This window comes from Oryctolagus cuniculus, chromosome 7, assembly GCF_964237555.1.
Source record: "Oryctolagus cuniculus chromosome 7, mOryCun1.1, whole genome shotgun sequence".
Taxonomy (NCBI): domain Eukaryota; kingdom Metazoa; phylum Chordata; class Mammalia; order Lagomorpha; family Leporidae; genus Oryctolagus; species Oryctolagus cuniculus.
Window position 1 is genome coordinate 16,880,085 of NC_091438.1, and position 6,100 is coordinate 16,886,184.

At 44.7% G+C, this 6,100-nt stretch overlaps 1 pseudogene; it reads right to left on the reverse strand.

The window, feature by feature from the left end:
• Positions 1–1,271: 1,271 nt before the first annotated feature.
• LOC127488719 (syntaxin-18 pseudogene) lies at positions 1,272–2,884 on the reverse strand (annotated as a pseudogene).
• Positions 2,885–6,100: the final 3,216 nt, after the last annotated feature.

Sequence of the window (6,100 nt, forward strand, 5' to 3'; positions counted from 1 at the left end):
CTCTGCTTGTCAAATAAATAACAAAAATGAAAAAAAAAGAAAAGAAAGATCATTCACTTTGCTGATTAAAAAAAAAAAAAGATGAACTGTTAATTACATTTTGGAGTTGTCACATTTTTGGAATTGCGCTGATTAATATAAGGCAACTGGAGCTTGGAGACCCATCGATGAAGGAGGCGCTAGACCAGCGATGCAATTGGTGACTTCTCTGCATCTGACACTGAGAGGAGCTGCTGGTCTGCACCTACCTAGGCTCACAGCCGCTGACTGGCAGAGTCAGAAGGGCGCAGGTGGGGACTCCTTGCATTCTGGCATCCTATTCATTTGCTGTGTGACCTCGGGCACCTTGGCTGACCTCTCTGAGCCTTGGTTTCCTTCTACATGAAATGAGGACAATCTAGCTCACAGATTGTGAGGAGGAAACCAAGGGAGACATGCATGATACCGTCTTTGTAGCAGTTCCACAAAGAACTGTTACAAAGAAGCACCCCTCTTCCTGCTTCCCACAGAGCCTGCCTGGGTAGAATTTCTCTGCTCTCAGGATCACGCAAACAGGAAGAGCAACACATAAACAGAAATAGGGCTCACCAGAGGACTGAGTGCTGGTCGCTCTTGTGCAGATTGTCAGTTATGCCAAAAGCCTTGAAGAAGTCACATTGCTGCTGGCACTGAGGCTCACTAGGCTAATGCTCTGCCTAAGGCCCCGACACCCCAGGTTCTAGTCCTGGTTGGGGGTTGGGGTGCCAGTTCTGTCCCGGTTGCTCCTCTTCCAGAGGACTGTTTTTTTGTAAGAAAACCACGTTTCAATTTGAATCTCGACATTAAAATGTTTACAAAAACCACCAGTTAGATAAACTAAATGTGTAAGTCAATTAAATAGAAAAAAAGATATTCGCAGCCGTTTTCTCCGTGTTGTTTGTGCTGTCTCTGGCAGGTGCGCCAAAAGTCACACAGCTGAGGTCAGAAATAAATCACAAATAATGAGACCGGCACGGTGGCCACGGTCAGCCCCACTGCTGCTCCCCGGAATGCGCTTGGCGACATCAGGGATGACTGACACCCATGCCCTCAGCAGGTGGGCGAGTGCTGCCCTGGGCGCAGGCACAGCGAGATCAGGAGCAGAGGCCGCACACTCGCCACGCCCACTCTGTGCAGGGACGCTCGGCCGCCGGTGCTGCTGCCGCTGACCCTGTACACACACCCTGCACACACAGCCGACTCGGGCCTTGTTTCCGGCTGCAACCGGCTGCTGCCCTGCTGACATTTCCGGGGGTCGGGGCAGTAGGCCCGCGCTTCCGTGGCCCCTTCCATAGACCCAGTGATGGGAAAGCAGGCCGCAGGTGCCCTGGCCTGCACCTGCTGTGAGTGGTTCTGGGCTTAGTCGGGCCAGGCAGACTGTGGCCGAGGGCCCGGGCTGTTAACTCACCGACAACACAACAGAGGGCCGTCATCAGATTTATTGGATGAACAAGGCAGGTGGGAATTTTCTCGGACCGCGCATCCGCTGACTCGGGCAGACAGGAAGCCGTGCAGAGACAAGGGAGCGAGCATTCGTGAGAGCCGTCATTAGACGCGTTCTTCCCTGGAGCTCCGGGGACAGGCAGGGTCAGACTCTGCTGAGTGAGGAGCCGCCGCTGGCCGGCAGCCTCGCGGTCAGGTGGTTAACGCCCCTCCCCGAGCCCACCCTGCCCAGTGACTGCTGCACAGACCACTTCCGTGTGCTCAGCTAAGGACTCAAGTCTGGGTGTCGCTTCGTATGGGAATCCGCAGGTGTGGCTCAGGCCCCTCTCCCCTGAAGCAGCTCTGTGACACCCTGGTGACAGTCACGCCACAGTGCCAGAGACATGCAGAGGCGCACGCCTGCCAAGCTGCCAGTGCAGACTGCCGGCGCCGCCGCCCGAGCAGGGAGAAGGAGCACATCACGAGGAAGAAGAGGATCCACACGCGGAAGCCGGCGTTGTTCTTGATGGCCTCTCTTATGTCTTCGTTGCCCTCCTTGATGTTTCCAGTCGCTCCAACCACCAACTGGTGATGTTGTCAACCTCCACTTCCTGTTGCAACAACTTTTCCGTGAATATCTCTTGGAGTCTGGAAATTTCAACCACTTTCCCTTCGATTTGCCTCACTTCGTCAAACAAGCTGTTCATCTCCCCAATGGGCTGCTGATTTTCTTGTTCAAACATTTGCATTTCTTCTGGGGATAACTCCTCTTCTCCTTTGCCATCTCCCCAGGCACTCCAGTCAGGCTGCGCTTCAGACACAGTCTTTTCTGGGAACTCTTCAGAGGCAGGTTTCTCTTCAGAGTCTTTTGAAGGATTCTGTGACGCTTTCTCAGAAGCGATGGATTCTCTTGTTTTTGCATTTGGTTCTGGTTCCAGCTTAGATAATCTCTTCTTATCCACCACTCGTTTAACTCGGATGACTCTCTGTTCTGAGTGAAGTTCACACACTCTTTTTAAGTAATCCTCGATGAAATCCAGAGTGGCAGTGCTGTGCTCCTTCACCTGCTGGGAGGGGACCTCCCTGTGCGCATCTGTCCTGAGCTGCTGAATTGCTTCCGAGCAGGTCCTCATGAAGATCTGTGCGTCCTGGTCTATCTGGTCTCCTCTGTGTCTGTCATCCTGCCAGTCAGACAGAACGTGGCTGTAAGCATTAATATAATCTTTCCTATGCTCCAGAAGAAAATCTCTCAGTTTGCTGTGGCCTGGGCAGGCAGTGGAGGATGGCCTTGCACCTGCATGGGAGACCAGGAGGAAGTGCCTGGCTCCTGGCTTTGGATTGGCACAGCTCTGGCTTTAGCAGCCATCTGGGGGATGAACCAACGGAAGGAAAACCTTTCTCTCTCTCTCTCTGTCACTGTCTAACCTGTGAATCTGAAGGGTCAGCTACTGATTTTTATATAAATACTATTCATGGACACTAAGGATGCTTGAACAGCATTTACCTCAAACAAAATACTTTGAATAATACTTAAGCAGGAAAAACAATTCTCTGCTGTGCTAAAGAAGAAATCTTTATACCGATGATCAGAGAGAAAAGTGAGCCCCTAGCTCAACTATTTGAGTATTAGGTTACTGTGTGTGTATGTGTGTGTGCGTGCTGAGATTTGAAGAAGCTTCATGTATCTACATATACACATGCACACACACACACAAATCTGTAAAGCTCCTTCAAATCTGAGCTATTTATGGTATACATAAAATTAATTTGCATCTCTAAATAAGTACAGTTAATATTAACATTTCAAAAATATAAATAATTCAATTTTTAATTCTTGCATATTTCAGATAAAATTATCTTACATTGTAAAGATGACATATCACAAATTTAAAATTGCTCATCAACTATTCCTGTTTAGTATTTTTCCTCAAAATCATTATGACAGCTCATTTTGCACAACAGGATCTATTCAGAACCAGTTGTAGGTGGTTGTTATGCACCCAGACTTTTTAATTTTCAGCAGTCCTTTTGTTAATAATATTCTGATTTATTGATGAGTAGACATATATCCCTATTCCCTATTTTGGTGATGATTCAATCATTTCAATTCCCTCTAATTCTTTTAAATGGAGAACTCAAAAGTAAAGAACTATTAGACTCAAATTAAACTTTCCCAGCAAAAATTGCATTATACATGGTATTTAATGGTTAAGTTTGCATAAAATGTTGCATAGAACTTAGTCACCTGTCTCCTGATATGAGTGATGTTGAGACTGGCCAGCAGGTTAAAATTGTGAAAATTTGCTTCCTTTTAATGTATTATTTTTCTTCTAGTTGCAAAAACATACCTTATCATTACACAGATACTCAATTACTCTTCAGATAATTGCCATTATCTGTTGATCACTGGTATTTCTTTTTTATTTTTTTATTTTTTATTTATTTATTTTTTGACAGGCAGAGTGGACAGTGAGAGAGAGAGACAGAGATAGAGAGAAAGGTCTCCCTTTTTTCCGTTGGTTCATCCCCCAGTGGCCGCTGCAGCCAGTTATTGCAGCAGGCGCACAGCGCTAATCCGAAGGCAGGAGCCAGGTGCTTCTCCTGGTCTCCCATATGGGTGCAGGACCCAAGGACCTGGGCCATCCTCCACTGCACTCCCCGGCCACAGCAGAGAGCTGGACAGGAAGAGGAGCAACTGGGACAGAATCCTGTGCCTCAACCGGGACTAGAACCTGGTGTGCCGGTGCCGCAGGCAGAGGGTTAGCCTATTGAGCCATGCTGCTGGCCGATCACTGGTATTTCTAATAACTAATGATTACATTAACAGTTGACAGTGTTTCTTTGAAAATTTTTAATTTCGGGCCAGCACTGTGGCATAGAAGTAAAGCTGTCACCTGCAGTGTCGGCATCCCATATGGGTGCTGGTTCAAATCCTGGCTGCTCCACTTCAGATCCAGTTCTCTGCTGTGGCTTGGGAAAGCAGTAGAAGTAGGCCCCAGTGCTTTGGCCTCTGCACCCGTATGGGAGACCCAGAAGAAGCTCCTGACTCCTGGCTTTGGAGGCGTGCAGCTCCTGCCATTGTGGCCATCCAGGGAGAGAACCAGCAGATGGACAACGTATGTCTCTCTTTCTATGCCTCTGCTTCTCTGTAACTCTGCCTTTCAAATAAATGTCTTTAAAAAAAAAAGAAAATCTGCAATTTAATCTAAAGTTATTAATTTTTTAAAAGATTTTCTTACTTTAAAGACAGAGAGAAAAAATAGAGGAGAGGAGAGGGGAGGGGAGGAGAGTGGAGGGGGAGGAGGGGAGGGGCAGAGAGGAGGGGAGAGGCTGGTCATTCATCTGCTGATTAATACCCCAAATGGCCATAACACCCAGGGCTGGGCAAGGCTGAAGCTAGGATCCATCCAAGCCTCCCATATAAGTGTCAGGGTCCCAAGCACTGGTGCTGTCATGCTAGCCTTGCAGATGTGTTAACAAGGAGCTCAACAGGAAGCAGAGTGGCTGAGACACAACTACTCTCACACTTGGGCCGTGTGTGTCTCAAGTTGCAGAATGTCTGCTCCTAGAGTTATTAGTTATTAGTTATTCCTATTAGTTATTAGTTTTTATTTCTAAATTAGAGCTTTCTGTGACAGCACAGTTAATCATTTATACAGAAGATAGCTTTCTCATTGTAAAGGAATAATATTCATTTCTTTACTTTGACTTTCTCAAAAATCTTCATTTAATAATCATATTTTGAAAACATCATTCTTATGCTTTTAATCTTTAATGGGAAATTTAGTTTGCTCTAAAATTATGTGGCTAATTCAGTGATCAAGCATGCCACTAGTGCTATCTAGAAATAAAAATATGAATTGCATATTTGATTGTTTTCACATGGTTATTTCAACTGTCATCAATATCTAAAAACATTCTCGTTGTAGCCTGTACCATGTCTAACATTATCTTATGAACTGATGAAATAACCATCTGAAATCACTGTTATTACCTAGATTTTTTTTCTGCAAACTTTAATGGCTGATTTGTTGTGTATTCCTTAGTCACACCCTAAACCTGATATTCTCTTATTTCTCACTCTCACAGCAATACAATGTTTATCTTTCCACAGTGGCCACAGGATGCTATTTTAGGAAGATTCAGCTCTCTGATTTGCCTAAATGACTACATAATCCTTAAAATGCAGTAAGGTCATAGGATTCCAGATTCCTGTAAATTCTGTGACTTTTCAGATGTAAATGATTATCAAGCCAGATGAGTATTTCTATTTTCTAAACTTCTGTATATGAATTGAATTTTTACATTTTTTGAAATAGCTATTCTGGATTTCTTGGATTTTTATTTTATATCGATGTTGGACAGTATGAAAAATAAATGAGGAATCTCAAAAATTCATTCATAGCCTAAACATTTGATAATATTTTTCTTTCATCGTAGGCAGTTTCTTATATGAGCACACAATAGAATATTTGTTATACAGCACTGTTATAGACAAGTTCTTAATTATTATGTCCAGAACTTTCTTCCAAGCCAATGCAATCCATTTTTCAAGTTTTGATGTTGATGTTACATCAGTAGATCTTATTTCACTGGATTCTTATTGTGATTTATTTCCCTCAAGGTAGTTAGTTGTTCTTAGAGGTTTTTTTTTTTTTTA